Here is a 20,298-nt window from a genome sequence, read left to right on the forward strand (position 1 = left end):
AAAAATCAGAAAATAATTATGCGTGCCTATTGAAATTTATAAAGAAAACTAGATGCTTACACTGTTTTCCTAGGGGAAAAATTAAGCATTTAAAAATTCCCATTGATAGTTTAAGTAACTTAAAACTTACTTTTAAAATGTTCAAGCATGTTAGAAATGCACATTCTGTGAGTAATTACATGTAATTGAATATACCTTAAAGTAGGGAAAGGGAAACTGAAATCAGTGGTCTAAAAGAATCTTTTATACTTCATTTTTAAATCTTTATTAAATATATGACATGCCGATTATCAAATTTATCATTTTGTTAAACAATTGAGGGTAATGAAAATACTGATAGTTGAAGAACTACGAGTAACACTGAGTTTTTTGGTTGTACGCGGGCATTATGCACGGCAGCACCCAACAGCAGCTCAAAACTTCACTCTTCACGTGAGTCATTTTTAAGCCAATCTTAAAGTTAGGAGAAAGTGCAGAGATCAGCCAGCATGTACAATAGGTAATCCTTATAAAGTTTTTAAAGTCTCTTACCTAATGCTTTGACAAGTTTAAGGAAGGAAATAAAGGTCCTTAAAATAATGTCCACTCCCTCTTGTCCTTCGGTCCTGGCCGCTGGCAGCACTTGTGTAGCACGTAGTCGTGAGGACTTGTTGGCCTGTGGAACATGTGCTTGAGGGTGAGGTGATCATAAAATATTTGAGTTGAGAAAAAAGCCATTGTTACTAAGTGTGTCATAGCACTTTCTAGTGAAGTTCACTTTCTCTAACATATCTTTTTCTGCAAGAAATAAAAAAGGGACAATTTGGAAGATTAAAGGAAAAGAAATGAAAAATTGAGCCCTTTCCCTTTACTAAGTTGTGGGTATTTAGTAGGAGTCATAGTCACAGAGGATGAGGGCAGCCCAAACTGGTAAAGGTGAGTATAGCTCGTGGGGCTGGAAGCTGAATACACACAAAAAAAGAGACCCAGACACACCTGGGTGGCTCAGTGGGTTAAGCCTATGACTTCAGCTCAGGTCATGGTCTTAGGGGCCAGGGATCGAGCCCCGCATCAGGATCTCTGCTCAGCAGGGATCCTGCTTCCCCCTCTCTCTGCCTGGCTCTCTGCCTATTGTGATCTCTCTCTCTCTCTCTCTCTCTCTCTCTCTCTATGTCAAATAAATAAATAAATAAATAAATCTTAAAAAAAAAAGAGGCCCAGACAGTGCTCTGAGAGCCTGGCCCTGGATAGAGTGGGGCTCCCCCTACCACAAAGACACACACTCAAATGTCAAAGGGCCTGGCAAGGTCACTCCTCTGCCTGCTGTAAATAGAGATTTTGAAGCAGAGGATATGCAGTGTCCAATTGCTACATGCAGGATTTCTACCTGGTATCATCACGGTAGGTACCGTCCAGTCAGTAGTCTGTTTTTCCTTAGTGTTTGGGAAGACATAAGATTGGGGAAGGAGTTTGGGATTCTTAACTTACACAGCCTGTGGCATGTCTGTTTTGCTTGTAACTGGTGGCAGCATGATGGACTCCTCCCATAGTGCTTTTTAGTTCTTTGCAATAAGTTATTTCAGTAGCAAATTAAAACCCTGAAATTAATTTTCTTTGGAATTTAATTTTTGAAGGATGTTTAATTATTATACATATTCATTGTTATAGATTTCATGTTAAGTTCTGTAGAAACTACAGAGAGGGATGTGGTATGTGGCTAAGGTGTTTCCAAAGTGCTTGTCTTGTTAATACCAAATCGTAGTTTAGTCCTGGAACAATTTGATTTGAGAGGAGAAAAAAATAGTCCTTTCATCAAATAATTATTGACCCTTCCTTTGGGCACTGTGTTGAATTGCTGAGCATAAAAGAATGAGAAATCGATAACTCTTGCCCTCAAGGAGTTTATAGTCTAGGAAAAAAACTATACCCTATGTTCCCTTACTCCATAATTAGGAAAGTTCTTTCCTCATGGAATTATTTTAAACCTAACTATGAAGATAAGGAGGCAGTGGTGTATAATATCTAATCTCTGTAGAAATTCTCCATATATTTGAGCCATTGGACTGAGTTCTTTTTATAGATAGTATATTCTGTGTTGCTGTGTAGAACACAATGACAAAAACCTTAAATGTATACAAAAACTGGCATTTATTTAGCTCATAAATAACAGCTGGAGTTGGCTTATGTAGGCTGGCCCACCTGGACAGCTCCCTCACAGGTCTTCTATCTTTCTCCTGGGCACAGGGGCTACCCTAGGCATTTTCTTTCCATGGCAGTGGTAGAGTATAAGCACATCAATTGTCACAACATCACTGTTGCCCAGTTTTATTGGCCAAAGCTGATCATATGGTCCGACCCAAGTGATAGGGTACAAAATGACCCTTTTTAGAGGAAGGCATTAAGAAGTCACATGGTCTAGAATTGGGGCCAATAATGCACTCTACTCCAGGTATTAACATCATTCTGGGGACAACTTCATGAGGTAGATAGTCCTTCATACTTGTTAAAATTTAAAAGCTGAATGATGGAAAACATCTGAAGTCAGACTGTATTGAGACTGTTGCTGGTCTGCTACTTGCTAGCTATGGCTTTTAGCACTTTAACTCTTTTGTATCTTTGTTTTTTCATATGTGAAAGAGAGAAAATAATTTTACTTGCCCTATAGGCAGTCAAGACAACATGTAACTCAGTGTCAATAATAATCCACAGAACAACTGATATCTTAAATCACACCTGGTCTTATTCTTGATCTTAAACTCTCAGATACTCTTCTCTTCCATTCACAACTAGCTTTTCTTATAGGTATTATTACATTTAAAATAAATATAAATCCTTGTTAGTAAAAGCTATACATTAACAATAATAATGGCTATTGACAAATTCATTTATCATTGAACAGTTTTCTGAAAATGGCATTTAGTTTTTATTAAAGGCACTATTTGCAAAAAGATATGCTTTCCATCTAAATGCTAGATTTTTCTTTTCATTAATTCCTATAAACTCATTATTCACAAATATATTCTTTAATTTTCAAAGTTACAGAAAGGTATAAAGATTTAAATCTGAGTATTTAGAATCTTAAATGAATGATTTGTGTTTAAGAAGTTACTTTATCTTGTGGCAAAATACAGAAAGATACTCAATCACAAAATATAGACCTTAATTTAGACAAGACTGGTAATAGATACAGGGAACACTGATGATGAAGTTGTTGTCTTCAAAGAGTTTACAGTCCATCGAATAATTTTTTGGAGGTATAATTGGTGTACAGTATTAGTTTCAGGTGTGCAACATTGTGATTTGACATTTGTCTACATTGTAAAATTATCACAAGTCTAGTTACCATACAAATTAACACATAATTACTGACTATATTCCCCATTCTGTACATTATATCCACATGACTTACTTGGAAACTGGAAGTTTGTTCTTCTTAGTTTCTTTTGTCCATTTAGCATCACCCCCTCACCCCCAAAACTCCCTCTGCTCTGGCAACCACCAGTCTGTTCTCTGTATGCATGAGTCTGAGTTTTGTTTTTTTCCCCATATTCCACATATTGATGATATCAAGCAGCATTTGTCTTTCTCTGTCTGACTTATTTCACTTAGCATAATATCCTCAAGGACCATTTATGCTGTTGCAAATAGCAAGATTTCCTTCTTTTTTGTGGCTGAGTTATATTTCAGTCTGTATGTATATACCACATATTCTTTATAATTCATTCATTGATGGCTACTTCAGTGGTTTCTATAGCTTCCCTATTGTAAATAATAGTGCAGTGGACATGGAGTGTACATATCTTTTCAAATTAGCTTTCATTTTCTCTGAATAAATACCCAGGGCTATAATTGCCTCATCATATTTTTGGGGGAAGCAGCATGCAGTTTTCCATAGCGGCTACACCAATTTACATTCCCACCAACTGTGCACAAGGATTTCCTTTTTTCTGAATTCCTACCAAACACTTTTTTTTGTTGTTATCTTTTTTATGATAGCCATTGTGACAGGTGTGAGGCAGTATCTCCTTTTGATTTTGACGTACATTTCTCTGACAGTGATGTTGAACATTTTCTCATGTGCCAGTTGGGCATTTGTAAGTCTTTGGAAAAATATCTATTCAGATCCTCCACCATTTTAAATTAGATTGATATATCCTATTTCTGATTTCATTTGTCTCTAGGTACTTTTTTATTTCTTCTATGACCCAGTGGTTGTTCAGTAAGATGTTTAATCTCCACATGTTGGTAATTTTTCCAGTTTTCTTGTGATAATTTTTAGTTATGCACCATCATGGTTAGAAAAAGATGCTTGATAGGGTATTAATTTTCTCAAATTTATTGAGACTTTTTTTGTGGTGTGGTCCAACATGTGATCTATCCTGGAAAGGATTTTGCGTGTACTTGAAGAATATGTATTCTGCTTTAGGATGGAATGTTTTATATTTACCTATTAAGTTGATCTTGTTTAAAGATTTTATTTATTTATTTGACAGAAGGAGAGACAATGAGAGCAGGGACACAAGCAGCGGGATTGAAGAGGGAAAGCAGGCTTCTCACTGGGCAGGGAGCCAGATGTGGGGCTCGATCCCAGGACCCTGGGATCATGACCTGAGCCGAAGGTAGATGCTTAACATCTGAGCCACCCAGGTACCCCAAGTTCATCTTGTATAATATGTTGTTTAAGTCTGATATTTTGTTTTGTGTGGTTACTGTAAGTTTTTACTTCGTAGTTACCATGAGGTTCAATATATCATCCAGTGCATTTAACTATTTTAAGTTGATAGCAACTTAAACACATTCTAAAACTCTGTTTCAACTCTGCCCCCTTGATTTTGTTTTTGATGTCACATTTTACAATTCATGTTATGTATCCCTTAACTAATTTTTATGGTTTTAATTAGTATTTTTTTCTTTTAACCCTCATAATAGCTTTATAAACTTTGATCCACTGCCTTTAATACATACTTATCTTTTCCAGTGAGATTTTTACTTTCATATGTCTTCTTGTCAAATAGTGCTTTTATTTTCAGCTTGATGAAATTCCTTTAACATTTATTGTAAGTCTGGCTTAGTAATGATGGACTCTTTTAGCTTTTGGTTGTCTGGTAAACTCTCTCTTCGATTCCCTATGGTAAACTTGCCAGGTGGAGTATCCTTGGTTAGGAGTTTTTTGGTTTTTGTTTTTGTGGGAGATTTTTCCCCTAGCACCTTGAATTTATGTTAAGCTACTCCCTTCTGGCCTCAAAGTTGTTCCTGAGACATGTGTGGATAGTCTAATGAGGTTTCCCTTGTATGTAAGAATTTTTCTCTTGTTACACATATGGCTCTTGTTAACTTTGGACATCTTAATTATAATGTGTTTTGGTATGGTTCTCTGTGTTCATTATATTTGGAATCCTCTGGGCTTCCTGAACTGGATGTTTCTTTCCTTCCCTGAATTAGGGAAGTTTTCAGCCATGACTTTTCTCCTTGTGGATCCCTATAATAAGAATGTTGTTTTGCTTAATGTTGTCCTGTTAAGTAATCTTTTCTTCATGTTTTAAATTTGTTTCTTGGGGCACCTGGGTAGCTCAGTTGTTTAAGCATTTGCCTTCAGTTCAGGTCATGATCTCAGGATCCTGGGATTGAGCCCTGCATTGTAATCCCTGCTCAAGGAGTCTACTTCTCCCTCTCCTTCTGCTGCTCCCCCTGCTTGTGCTTTAAATCTCTCTGGCTCTCTCTCTCTCAAATAAAATCTTTTTTAAAAAATTCATTTTCTTTTCTGTTGCCCTGTGTGGGTGAGTTCAGTTTCCTTGCCTTCCAGCTCAAGATCTGTTCTTCTGCTTCATCCAATCTGCTATTGAAACTCTTTGATATATTTTTTACTCCAATTATACTCTTTAGCTCTCTGACTTTTGTTTATACATTCCTATATTTTCTATCTCTTTGTTGAAGTTCTCACTGTGTTCCTTCTTTCTTCTCCTAGTTTTGATGAGCATCTTGATGACCATTATTGGGAATTCTTTATCAGGTAAATTATTTAACTCTGTCTTATTAAAAACTTTTTTCTGAGGTTTTCTCTTATTCTTTCATTTTGAACATATTTCCCTGTTTCCTATTTTTCTTGACTCTGAGTTTCTATATATTAGGTAAGGTAGCTACCTCTCCATCTTGGAGTGGCCTGTGTAGGTGATGAAACTTCTTGTTCACACTTGACTTAGCTCTTGGTTGTCTCTCAAATCTTTGTGATTATCTATACTACCTGAACTTATTTTTAATATATCCCATTATTGAGGGTGTGCTAAGATCAATCAGTGTTCTAAGGGGAGGAATTTCATTTAGTACCTACTTTTAGTCTGATTGGAAGCCAGACATTTAGGCAGCATCTTTTAAAAATGTGCAAATATATATAGTCCTGAGGGGCTGCAGTCATAATGCTGGCTGGCCTCCAGATGGAGGCATCCCCTCAGTGACAATTACAAAAATGAGAATCCACATGAGTATATAAGCTTCTTTCTGTGAGTTCTTGTCAGGATGTAACAAGGCCAAGAGGTATACAAGGGTGGTGTCTCCCTGCTAGTATTTCCTGGGAGTACCTCCTTAGTTTCCAGGTATGTAGGAAACCTGAAGGCTGACTGTTAGGCTGAAGCTTCAAGCTAGGTAACTGGCACTTTTTTTCACAGGAAGACCATAATTATGTTGGTGTTTGTGGGTGGTGGCTTCTCAAGAAATGTCTTTCCAATTACATTTTCCCATGAATCTCAGGAAAATGCCCACCAACTTGGCCACCAAGGCCAGGCGATCTAGGGGCATCCCTTACATGAATTGCAAGGGCCATCTGGCTTTATTTAGGCAGCTGGAAAATGTAAGGGGTTGGGATATGCTCACTGGCTTCCAAAGGAAAATGTCATATTGAACATGTCCCAGGGTTATAGGAAAGCAAAAGAAGAGTGCCCTCTCTGTGAGTGACTTTAGGCTAGAAGCAGGAGAAAGCCATGACTTTTTGCACTTGCCAGCTCCAGCCAGGAAATGAGTGCCAAGACTGCCTCTGCTTTCTTGCTTCAACAAGATAGTGCTGTGACCTGTATCACCCCCACCTGTCTTAACGAGGTGGTAAAATAGTGCCATGTTGGAGCTACCTACTTGTACTAGCAGGGTAGGTGGAAAGTACAAAATTGACATCCGCCCTAGCCTCTGTCATGGGGGAGAGTTTCATTTACCCCTGCCCTTCCAGCAGTAAATTAGCAATTAAGTCACCTTCACGTATAGTTTAGACACTTTTTAAAACTGCTGCTTTTTTTGTGTCTTGGGATGAGTGAGACCATATGTAAGCCTTTTAAAAGGGAAATCTCACTTTCCTTTGACACTTTGGGTCTCTTGGGCATCGGATTTTTTTCCAAGCCAGATGTTTTGGGTGTTTATCTCCTTTTTGTAAATCCCAGGAGTAGGGATGCCTCCCACTCTTCTGGGAAAGGTACTAGACTGGTGCTATCCTTCCCAATTGTGTGTTGCTGTGCTGGGGCCCAGGTATTTGGTGAGACCATATCTCTGCCTCCAACCCAATACAGGTAGTCTTTCTATGCCTTGCTGTGGAGAAACAGCCCATCTAGTTTTTAGATATCCTTTAGAGGGAAATGATCTCTGTATACTGTAGATTTGGAGTGTCCTTGGGACAAGGTGAGTTCAGGATCTGCCTATATTACCATTCTGCTGACGTCTCCCTAGGAAAGTCTTTTTTTTTTTTTTAAAGTAAATGATTACAATGTGAAGGGTTCCCTTCACCCCCTTCACATTGTAAAGATCGGGTTCCTTTCACCCCCTTCACATTGTAAAGATCCCCTTTGGTCATCTTACCCAAATGACAAAGAACTGGGGACAGCTAGGAATGAACCAAGCAGAAAAGAAGTACACAGAGCAGGGCAAAAAATAGGGACTGTCAGGCAGGCAGAGAAAGCAGTAAGTGGAAGTTGAAGGGCTCTAGCATAAACTCATTTGGGTTGGATAGAACATTCAATTGTTGATAATGGGAGTAGGAAGATGATTCTGGAAAAAGTGTCATGGATCAAATCTTTAAGAGCTTTGTATATTGCTGAAGATTGTGGACTCTACTTGAAAACACAATCTCATTTATCCTGTGATCCTTCTAATAGCTTGTGGGAAAGGAGTTGTCAGAGACTACAAGATAAAATATGGGAAGCTGTTTTCTCCAGGTAAGAACTACTGGGGCTAGACTTAAGACACTGGCAGTACAAGTGGGGAGAACAGAAACAATTTCAGAGACACTAAGGATCTGGGTATAGGGTAACAATGACAATGTAAAAGACACTTCCTTTCAGGATTTGTTTTTATTAAACAGGAGGATAATGCTTCAGCTTTCTCTACCTTTCATCTTAGTAAAATGAATACATGCAAATACATATCTATGAATTGCAGCTATGTGCATACCTTAACAATTGTCTTCCTATATCTGCAGAGAATAATTTGGGCACTAGCAATAAGTACTTGTTACCATAAGCCAAGGGTGGATAGTTAGGCCATTAGAATTCATTGGATCAAAGTCCAGATCCAGTGATAAAACTGGCCTGAAGAAAAATTGCTTTCATTTAATTAAATCTGGTCCATTAGAATCTTAGAACTTTAGCACTAGAGGTTAACCACATAAACCCATTGTGCAGATGAGAATAGTGAAGTAAGGAGACATTAAGTTGTCAATGATAAGATGCAACTAAAATTCAAGTATAGTCTAACTTAATTTGTAGGACTTTCCACCATACCACACTGCCATTAATATTTTATTATTAATTATCCTTGCTTGGATTAAATTGTTTTTCTTGTAATCTTTGAATGGGTTTTTTAATCTGTTTTTATTTAGGTTCAGCATTTTATCCCTATTCATTTTTTTTTTCATTTTGTGTTTTTAGTTCCACTTGATTATCTTCCTTTAATGGAATAAAATTTTAGTTTTACCTTGTATTGCTAAAGAAATGGATGGAAATAAAACTTTTTAAAAGAGTAAGTTAAGGGTGCCTGGGTGGCTCAGTGGGTTAAGCCGCTGCCTTCGGCTCAGGTCATGATCTCAGGATCCTGGGATCGAGTCCCACATCGTGCTCTCTGCTCAGTGGGGAGCCTGCTTCCCTTCCTCTCTCTCTCTGCCTGTCTCTCTGCCTACTTGTGATATCTCTCTCTCTCTCTCTCTCTGTCAAATAAATAAATAAATCTTAAAAAAAAAAAAGAAAAAAAAAGAGTAAGTTAAGCCTCAAATGCATCCCCCAGTAATTTGATATTAGAGTACTTTTAAATAAATTACAGTTAATTAAGCATGCAAATATACTAACAACTTTAAGTACCCAATTAGCTACCTTAACTGAAATAATTGTCCTGAATAGCACATTTTTAAAAGGCATTTTTTCAAGGTGTTACATAAATCTTTGTCTCTGATGTGAAAAATGTAATTATTCTTGGAAGAAAGAGTATCGTAGCAGTTGATTGTTCATGAATTCAAATGTTGTAGCATGAATTACTAGCCTCTCTAGACCTCACTGTCTTCATCCATTAAAGTGCCTGACCTAGAAATTTACAAAGGTTCTCCACTTCTCTAAAGTCTTGCAGTCATTCGTCTATGAACCATGATGTATAACTCATTTTGTTGATGGGATCCTATACATTCTCTAAGTCTGACTTCTTTAATGCCATCTGTATCCATGCCTCTATTTCAGCCCCATTGTATCTCATAGATTTCTATGTTCCATGAAATGGCTAACCACTTAGAAATTCAATTTGATTATCTGGAAAAGAAATCCCTGAAGTTCTCCCCCCCCCAACCCCCCAGAGATTGATTATTTATTTATTTATTTATTCTGATTTATTTTTTATTTTCAGCATAATAGTATTCATTATTTTTGCACCATACTTAGTGCTCCATGCAATCTGTGCCCTCTATAATACCCACCACCTGGTACCCCAACCTCCCACTCCCCCCTTCAAAACCCTCAGATTGTTTTTCAGAGTCCATAGTCTCTCATGGTTCACCTCCCCTTCCAATTTCCCCCAACTGCCTTCTCCTCTCTGTCTCCCCATGTCCTCCATGCTATTTGTTATGCTCCACAAATAAGTGAAACCATATGATAATTGACTCTCTCTGCTTGACTTCTTTCACTGAGCATAATCTCTTCCAGTCCCATCCATGTTGCTACAAAAGTTGGGTATTCATCCTTTCTGATGGAGGCATAATACTCCATAGTGTATATGGACCACATCTTTCTTATCCATTCGTCCATTGAAGGGCATCTTGGTTCTTTACACAGTTTGGCGACCATGGCCATTGCTGCTATAAACATTGGGGTACAGATGGCTCTTCTTTTCACTACATCTGTATCTTTAGGGTCAATACCCAGTAGTGCAATGGCAGGGTCATAGGGAGGTTCTGTTTTTAATTTCTTGAGGAATCTCCACACTGTTCTCCAAAGTGGCTGCACCAACTTGCCTTCCCACCAACAGTGTAAGAGGGTTCCCCTTTCTCCACATCCCCTCCAACTCATTTTATTTTCTGTCTTGCTAATTTTGGCCATTCTAACTGGTGTAAGGTGATATCTCAGTGTAGTTTTAATTTGAATCTCCCTGATGGCTAGTGATGATGAACATTTTTTCATGTGTCTGATAGCCATTTGTATGTCTTCATTGGAGAAGTGTCTGTCCATATCTTCTGCCCATTTTTTGATATGATTGTCTGTTTTGTGTGTGTTGAGTTTGAGGAGTTCATTATAGATCCTGGATATCAACCTTTTGTCTGTACTGTCATTTGCAAATATCTTCTCCCATTCCGTGGGGTGCCTCTTTGTTTTCTTGACTGTTTCCTTTGCTGTGCAGAAGCTTTTGATTTTGATGAAGTCCCAAAAGTTCATCTTCGCTTTTGTTTCCTTTGCCTTTGGAGACATATCTTGAAAGAAGTTGCTGTGGCTGATATCGAAGAGATTACTGCCTATGTACTCCTCTAGGATTCTGATGGATTCCTGTCTCACATTGAGGTCTTTTGTCCATTTTGAGTTTATCTTTGTGCACGGTGTAAGAGAATGATCCAGTTTCATTCTTCTACATATAGCTGCCCAGTTTTCCCAGCACCATTTATTGAAGAGACTGTCTTTTTTCCACTGTATATTTTTTCCTGTTTTGTCAAAGATTAATTGACCATAGAGTTGAGGGTCCATATCTGGGCTCTCTGCTCCTTTCCACTGGTCTATGTGTCTGTTTTTATGCCAGTACTATGCTGTCTTGGTGATCACAGCTTTGTAGTAAAGCTTGAAATCAGGTAACATGATGCCCCCCATTTTATTTTTGTTTTTCAACATTTCCATAGCGATTCGGGGTCTCTTCTGATTCCATACAAATTTTAGGATTATTTTTTCCAGCTCTTTGAAGAATACCGGTGGAATTTTGATCGGAATAGCATTAAAAGTATAGATTGCTCTGAGCGGTATAGACATTTTAACAATGTTTATTCTTCCGATCCAAGAGCATGGAATTGCCTAAATGCACCCATAAAATGGCACAGGGTTGCAGATTGGATAAAATGACAGGACCCATCCATATGTTGTCTACAAGAGACCCATTTTGAACCTAAAGATACACCCAGACTGAAAGTGAAGGGATGGAGAAGCATCTTTCATGCCAATGGGCCTCAAAAGAAGGCTGGGGTAGCGATTTTCATATCAGACAAATTAGATTTTAAACTAAAGACTGTAGTCAGAGATACAGAAGGACACTACAGCATTCTTTTTTTCTTTTAAAAATTTTACTTATTTATTTGACAGAGAGAGATCACAAGTAGGCAGAGAGGCAGGCAGAGAGCCTGATGCGGTACTCCATCCCAGGACCCTGAGATCATGAACCGAGCCGAAGGCAGTGGCTTAACCCACTGAGCCACCCAGGTGCCCGACACTACATCATTCTTTTTTTTTTTTTTTTTTTTTTTAAATTTTTTATTTTTATAAACATATATTTTTATCCCCAGGGGTACAGGTCTGTGAATCACCAGGTTTACACACTTCACAGCACTCACCAAATCACATACCCTCCCCAATGTCCATAATCCCACCCCCTTCTCCCAAACCCCCTCCCCCCGGCAACCCTCAGTTTGTTTTGTGAGATTAAGAGTCACTTATGGTTTGTCTCCCTCCCAATCCCATCTTGTTTCATTTATTCTTCTACCCACTTAAGCCTCCATGTTGCATCACCACTTCCTCATATCAGGGAGATCATATGATAGTTGTCTTTCTCTGCTTGACTTATTTCGCTAAGCATGATACGCTCTAGTTCCATCCATGTTGTTGCAAATGGCAAGATTTCATTTCTTTTGATGGCTGCATAGTATTCCATTGTGTATATATACCACATCTTCTTGATCCATTCATCTGTTGATGGACATCTAGGTTCTTTCCATAGTTTGGCTATTGTGGACATTGCTGCTATAAACATTCGGGTGCACGTGTCCCTTTGGATCACTACATTTGTATCTTTAGGGTAAATACCCAATAGTGCAATTGCTGGGTCATAGGGCAGTTCTATTTTCAACATTTTGAGGAACCTCCATGCTGTTTTCCAGAGTGGCTGCACCAGCTTGCATTCCCACCAACAGTGTAGGAGGGTTCCCCTTTCTCCGCATCCTCGCCAGCATCTGTCATTTCCTGACTTGTTGATTTTAGCCATTCTGACTGGTGTGCCGACACTACATCATTCTTAAAAGGACTATCCACCAAGATGATCTAACAATTGTAAATATCTATGCCCCCAATATGGGAGCAGCCAATTACATAAGAAAACTTTTAATCAAGGGCGCCTGGGTGGCTCAGTGGGTTAAGCCGCTGCCTTCAGCTCAGGTCATGATCTCAGGGTCCTGGGATCGAGTCCCGCATCGGGCTCTCTGCTCAGGAGAGCCTGCTTCCCTCTCTCTCTCTCTCTGCCTGCCTCTCCATCTACTTGTGATTTCTCTCTGTCAAATGAATAAATAAAATCTTTAAAAAAAAGAAAAAGAAAACTTTTAATCAAGATAAAAGAGTCATATTGATATGAATACACTAATCGTTGGAGATCTTAACACACCTCTCTCAGAAATAGACAGATCATCAAAGCAGAAAATCAATAAAGAAACAAGAACATTGAATGACACATTGGACCAGATGGACCTCATAGATCTATACAGAACATTCCACCCTAAAACAACAGAATACTCATTCTTCTCAAGTGCACATGGAACTTTCTCCAGAATAGACCACATACTGGGTCACAAATCAGGACTCAACTGATACCAAAAGACTGAGATTATTACCTGCACATTCTCAGATCACAGTGCTTTGAAACTGGAGCTCAATCACAAGGAAAAGTTCTGAAGGAACTCAAACACCTGGAAGCTAAACACCACCTTGCTTAAGAATGCTTGGATCAACCAGGAGATCAAAGAAGAACTGAAACAATTCATGGAAACCAATGAGAATGAAGACACTTAGATCCAAAATCTATGGGATACAGCAAAGGCGGTCCTAAGGGGGAAATACATAGCCATCCAAGCCTCCCTCAAAAAAATTGAAAAATCCAGAACACAGCAGCTGTCTCTACACCTTAAAGAACTGGAGAATCAACAACCAATCAAACCAACTCCACACATAAGAAGGGAAATAATCAAGATTAGAGCTGATATCGACGAGTTAGAAACCAGAGATAGAGTAGAATGTATCAATCCCTGAAGTTCTGACCTGGAGACATATCCTTGAGGGTCTCTGTGGTCTGTCTGTCTCTCTCCTTCTTCTTCTTCTTCTTTTCTTTCTTTCTTCTTCTTTTTTTTTTTTTGTCTAATTTTTTGTTTTTATTTAAATAACTTAACAAAAATTTTGTGGGGTAATTTCACTATTCCCCTTTCAACAACTCAGTGCTCTTTCCATCCCAAATGATTTTATGCTAGAACCCCTAAATTTGTATCTGACTCCTTATAACTGGGTGTAACTTAAAAATTTCTGTGCTTCTATTATATTTAAAGTCACATCAAAGGAGGTAGGAAGAATACATTGTCCCTGTATTCTATATGGTTACATTCTTTCCTTAAAAAAAAAATTAAATCAATTTAATTAACATATACTGTATTATTAGTTTCAGAGCTAGAATTCAGTGATTCATCATTGCATAAACACCCAGTGCTACCTCAAGTGTCCTCCTTAATGCCCGTCACCCAGTTACCCCATCCCCACACACCTCCCCTACAGCAATTCTCAGTTTGTTCACTATAGTTAAGAGTCTCTTATGGTTTGTCTCTGTCTCTGATTTCCTCTTATTTTATTTTCCTTCCCTTCCCTAAATTCACCTGTTTTGCTTCTTAAATTCCACATATGTGTGAAATCATATGGTATTTGTCTTTCTATGACTGATTTATTTCACTTAGCATAATACCCTCTTGTTTCATCCATGTTGTTGGAAATTGCAAGAGCTCATTCTTTTTGAAGGCTGAATAATATCCCATTATATATTATATAATAAATATATAATATTATAATTATAATATTCCATTATATATAATATATAATATTTCATTATATATTCCATTATATATATCCATATATAGATTCCATTATATATATAATATGTCCATATATACATATATATGGATGGATATGTGTATATATATATATATATATACACACATTAACAGATGAATGGATAAAGATGATGTGGGATATATATCCTACATATATATATATGTATTTCTATTCATTAATAATGCAGCAGAAGGTGAGATCAAGGAATCGATCCATTTACAATTGGACCAAACCCCATAAGATACCTAGGAATAAACCTAAGCAAAGAGGTGAAGGATCTATACTCTGAAAACAATAGAACTATTATGAAATAAATTGAGGAAGACATAAATAAATAGAAAAACATTCCATGCTCATGGATTAAAGGAACAAATATTAAAATGTCTATGCTACCCAAAGCAATCTACACATTCAATGTAATCCCTCTTAAAATACCATCAACATTTTTCACAGAACAGAAACAAACTGTCCTAAAATTTGTATGGAACCGGGAAAGACCTGGAATAACCAAAGAAATGTCAAAAAAGAAAACCAAGGCTGGAGGCCTCACAATTCCAGACTTCAAGCTGTATTACAAAGCTGTAGCCATCAAGACAGTATGGTACTGGCACAAAAACAGACACAAATATCAAGGGAATGGAATAGAGAACCCAGAAATGGACCCTCAACTCTTTGAAAAAGCAGGAAAGAATATCCAATGGGGGAAAAAAGAGTGTCTTCAAGATATGGTGTTGGGAATAATGAATGGCCACATACAGAAGAATGAAACTGGGCCACTCTCTTAGAGCATACACAAAAAGAAACTAAAAAATGAGTGAAATACCTAAATGTGAGATGGGAATCCATCAAAATCTTGGAAGAGAAGATAGGCAGGAGCGTCTGTGACCTTGGCTGCAGCAAATTCTTGCTAGACATCTTCCTTCCTTCCTTCCTTTCTTTCTTCTTTCTTTCTTTTTTTTTTTTTAATTTATTTGACAGAGATCACAAGGAGGCAGAGAGGCAGGCAGAGAGAGAGAGTGTGAGCAGAGAGCCTGATGGGGGGGCCCGATCCCAAGACTCTGGGATCATGACCTGAGCCGAAGGCAGAGGCTTAACCCACGGAGCCACCCAGATGCCCCTTGCTAGACATGTTTCTAAAGGCAAGGGAAATAAAAGCAAAAATGAACTATTGGGACTTCATCAAGATAAAAAGCAACAAAGAAAACAGTCAACAAAATGAAAAGGCAACATACAGAATGGGAAGGGATATTTGCAAATGTTTTGCCAGATAAAGGGCCAGTATCCAAAATCTATAAAGAATTTATCAAACTCAACACTCAAAGTACAAAGAATTAAATCCAGAAATGGGCAGAAGACATGAACAGACATTTCTGCAAAGAAGACATCCAAATGGCCAACAGACACATGAAAAAGCACTCAACATTACGTGCCATCAGGGAAATACAAATCAAAACCGCAATGAGACACCACCTCACACCAATGAGAATGGCTAAAATTAACAAGTCAGGAAATGACAGATGTTGGCAAGGATGCAGAGAAAGGGGAACCCTCCTACACTGTTGGTGGGAATGCACTCTGGAAAATAGTGTAGAGGTTCCTAAAAAAGTTAAAAATAGAGCTACCCTATGACCCAGAAATTGCACTAGTAGATATTTATTCAAAAGTTACAAACATAGTGGTTTCATGGGGCACATGCACCTCAATGTTTATAGCAGCAATGTCCACAATTGCCTTTTTAAAAAAAAAATATTACCTTTAAAGGTTCAACATCCATTCTTGCCTTGGTAAAATGCAAAGTAGGTTATCATCCCTAATCTCCTCTAGAATAATATTAATACATTAGAATTCTTAAGTGTAACCTTTATCTAGCCACTTATTATATAGCATTTTAGGTTCATTAGCTTTAAAAATCAACTTCTGGGCTGTAATTTACATGAAATAAAATATACACAAGCATACCATTGGGTGAATTGAGTTTTGACAATGAATACACCTCCCTATTTGGTTTTTAACACCCTCAAAGTTAGTCACCATTGTTAGGTTGGATTATATGTAATCACCAATAGGATTCAATTTAAATTTTTTATAGCTGAATGTAGAATTATTTGTAATGCTTTCAATTCCTTTGTTCCTCATTGCTTCTTTCATTCTGTTCTCTGATTCTGTGTTCAATTTTATTTTTCCAGAACTACAATCTTCAGTCTACTGCATACAGAATGTTAGTTTTGAGTGACTTCTCTTGCAGGACATTAAAGGTACTTCTTATCTGCTCTCCTTTTCCATTGTTGTTAAGACAGCTGTCCATCTAATTGTTACTACTTTTAAGTAATTTATTCTCTTTAGCTGCCTTTAGATCTCCTGAGCTTTCACTTACAATTATTCTGTTGTGAATTTATTTTTATTTACTGTGTGGCATCTATTGAGCTTCCTGAGTTGGAGAAATTTTTCATCAATTTTTGATCAGATTCTTGTTAACTGTGGATTCAAGTGATGTCCTCCATGTTCTCTGTTCTTTCCCCTCTCTGTATTCTATTCAGCTAGCCATTAGGCTTTATTATCTTATCATTTGTGTCCTTTAGTCTTCAAATAACAATCTCTTCATTTCTCTGTGCTGCATTCTGAGTATCCTCAGTTATATATTTTTATTTATTTGTTTGTGTCTGACATGTTAACCTGCTCATGGAAATTTTAATTGGTAATACATGTATGTGTTCCTTTTAGAACATCTGTTTGTTTGTTTTTTCTCCATGATGTTTTATTACTATGCAGTCTTTACTTTCTTATATCTCTTTAGTTATTTTGAGCATTTTGATACCTCTGTATTAGTTTCCTAGGGCTTTTATACCGAAGTACCAGAAACTGGGTGGCTTAAACATGGAAATGTTTTGTCTGGCAGTTCTGTAGGCTAGAAATTCGAAATCAAGTTATTAGCAGTGTTGGTTCTTCCTTAGAGCTGTGACTGGAGGTTTTGCCACAGGCCTCTCCTTGCTGCTTATGGTTTGCTGACAATTTTTGGCATTTCTTGATCTTTGTGTTATTTTTACATGGGATTCTCCTTTGCACTTTGTCTCTGTCCAAAGTTCCCCTTTCATAAGGAAACGAGTCATAAAGGATTAAGAGTCCACTCTATTCCATAAGGACTATTAACTGGTTACTTTTGCAATAACTATTACCAAATAAGATCATATTCTCAGGTACTGGGAGTTAGGACTTTAATGTATGAATACTAAGGGCTTGGTGAAGGGGACACAATTCTAACCATAACAGTCGATAAAAATTATGGATCTAAAATTTGAGAACTTGTAGTGTTAATTGGTTTCATGTCTGCTCAGTAGATTACTTCCTTCCTTTGGGTTTCAAAAATTTTGAATGTGTATTGACTTTTCCTTATGGGGATAATAGAAGGTCTGGGTGGGTAGAAGAGTCTGTCACAGCAGTTTTGCTTACACTTCTGCTACAAGCATGGGAAAGCAGAACCCCAGGGATATTTTTGTTGTCACCATTATTAATTTCTGGCCTTGGGGTTTTCTGCACCACATGTCTAGTGTCCATCTGTACTCCAAACTCGTAAGAAAAACAAAACTAGATATGAAAATTCTAAATGCTATTTTCTATTAAAAACCAAGTTAGAGCACCACTTCCTTGACTTCTCCCTAGCTTTAGACCTGAGGTTATTTCAATCCTTCCTTAACTAAGATGCAGCCCTCAGAGGGACTAGGATTTAGATAAGATTTCCATGCCCACTGCCCTTCCTCGAGTGTCTGAGGTCTCAGAATGTGTCCCATGGAGAGTAATATTCAACCTACAGCCATTCCAAAGACTCCAGATGCTACTCCGGCTCTCAGCGCTCTTTTTTTCCTGCCATCTGGAGATTTTTTTTTCTCATTCTTTCATAAATCTCAGGCATAATTAGTGAGTTGCATTTTACCTTGCACTCATACATACTAGTAGGAGGAGAGTTTTGTCAGTGGCCTTTACTTATTTGCTAGAACCAGAACTTCTAATTCCCTTTTATCGAAGAGTTGAAAATAAATGTTCGAAGGGTTTAAAGTACCTTAGCTAAGATCACATCATTTTTCAGAATTCTAGTCTTTTGACTATCTGGTTGGTGACTTTTTACCTTCTCTCTCTGATTATTTTCTTTTTTATCTACCATTTTCACTTCACTTGATAAAATAACTCAGAGACCTTTTGATTTTATGTCCTTTTCCTCCAGATTCTAGGCTACCTCCGAAGTCTATTCATTGCAGACAATGAATAATTTTAATACCATTAGTGATTATTGTAGAGAAGAATTTTCCTTTCCTTTTCCTTTTCTCTGATCAAATGGTGATCAACACAATGATCTTGACATTGTCTAATTCTGCATGGGGTCCTAAACTTCCTCTTATGGTTGAGTTCTAGCTTCAGAGAATTGTGGTCTGAAAATATGCAGGGAATGATCCCAATCTTTTGATACCGGCTGAGTCCTGATTTAGGACTGAGGATGTGATCTATTCTGGAGAATGTTCCATGTGCACTAGAGAAGAATGTGTATTCTGTTGCTTTGGGATGAAATGTTCTGAATATATCTGTGATGTCCATCTGGTCCAGTGTGTCGTTTAAGGCCTTTATTTCCTTGTTGATCTTTTGCTTGGATGATCTGTCCATTTCTGTGAGGGGAGTGTTAAAGTCCCCTACTATTATGGTATTATTGTTGATGTGTTTCTTTGATTTTGTTATTAATTGGTTTATATAGTTGGCTGCTCCCATGTTGGGGGCATAGATATTTAAAATTGTTAGATCTTCTTATTGGACAGACCCTTTGAGTATGATATAGTGTCCTTCCTCATCTCTTATTATAGTCTTTGGCTTAAAATTTAATTGATCTGATATAAGGATTGCCACTCCTGCTTTCTTCTGATGTCCATTAGCGTGGTAAATTCTTTTCCACCCCCTCACTTTAAATCTGGAGGTGTCTTCGGGCTTAAAATGAGTTTCTTGGAGGCAACATATAGATGGGTTTTGTTTTTTTTATCCATTCTGATACTGTGTGTCTTTTGATTGGGGCATTTAGCCCATTAACATTCAGGGTAACTATTGAGAGATATGAATTTAGTGCCATTGTATTGCCTGTAAGGTGACTGTGACTGTATATGGTCTCTGTTCCTTTCTGATCTACCACCTGTAGGCTCTCTCTTTGCTTAGAGGACCCCTTTCAATATTTCCTGTAGAGCTTGTTTGGTGTTTGCAAATTCTTTCAGTTTTTGTTTGTCCTGGAAGCTTTTAATCTCTCCTTCTATTTTCAATGATCGCCTAGCTGGATATAGTATTCTTGGCTGCATGTTTTTCTCATTTAGTGCTCTGAAAATATCATGCCAGCTCTTTCTGGCCTGCCAGGTCTCTGTGGATAAGTCAGCTGCCAATCTAATATTTTTACCATTGTATGTTACAGACTTCTTTTTCTGGGCTGCTTTCTTCTAAAGAATGAATGGGTCAACCGGGAAATTAAAGAAGAATTGAAAAAAATCATGGAAACAAATGATAATGAAAATACAACGGTTTAAAATCTGTGGGACACAACAAAGGCAGTCCTGAGAGGAAAATATATAGCGGTACAAGCCTTTCTCAAGAAACCAGAAAGGTCTCAGGTACACAACCTAACCCTACACCTAAAGGAGCTGGAGAAAGAACAAGAAAGAAATCCTAAGCCCAGCAGGAGAAGAGAAATCATAAAGATCAGAGCAGAAATCAATGAAATAGAAACCAAAAAACCAATAGA

Source organism: Mustela putorius, unplaced genomic scaffold (assembly GCF_011764305.1).
Source record: "Mustela putorius furo isolate JIRA1106 unplaced genomic scaffold, ASM1176430v1.1 tig00003845_pilon_pilon_pilon, whole genome shotgun sequence".
NCBI lineage: Eukaryota > Metazoa > Chordata > Mammalia > Carnivora > Mustelidae > Mustela > Mustela putorius.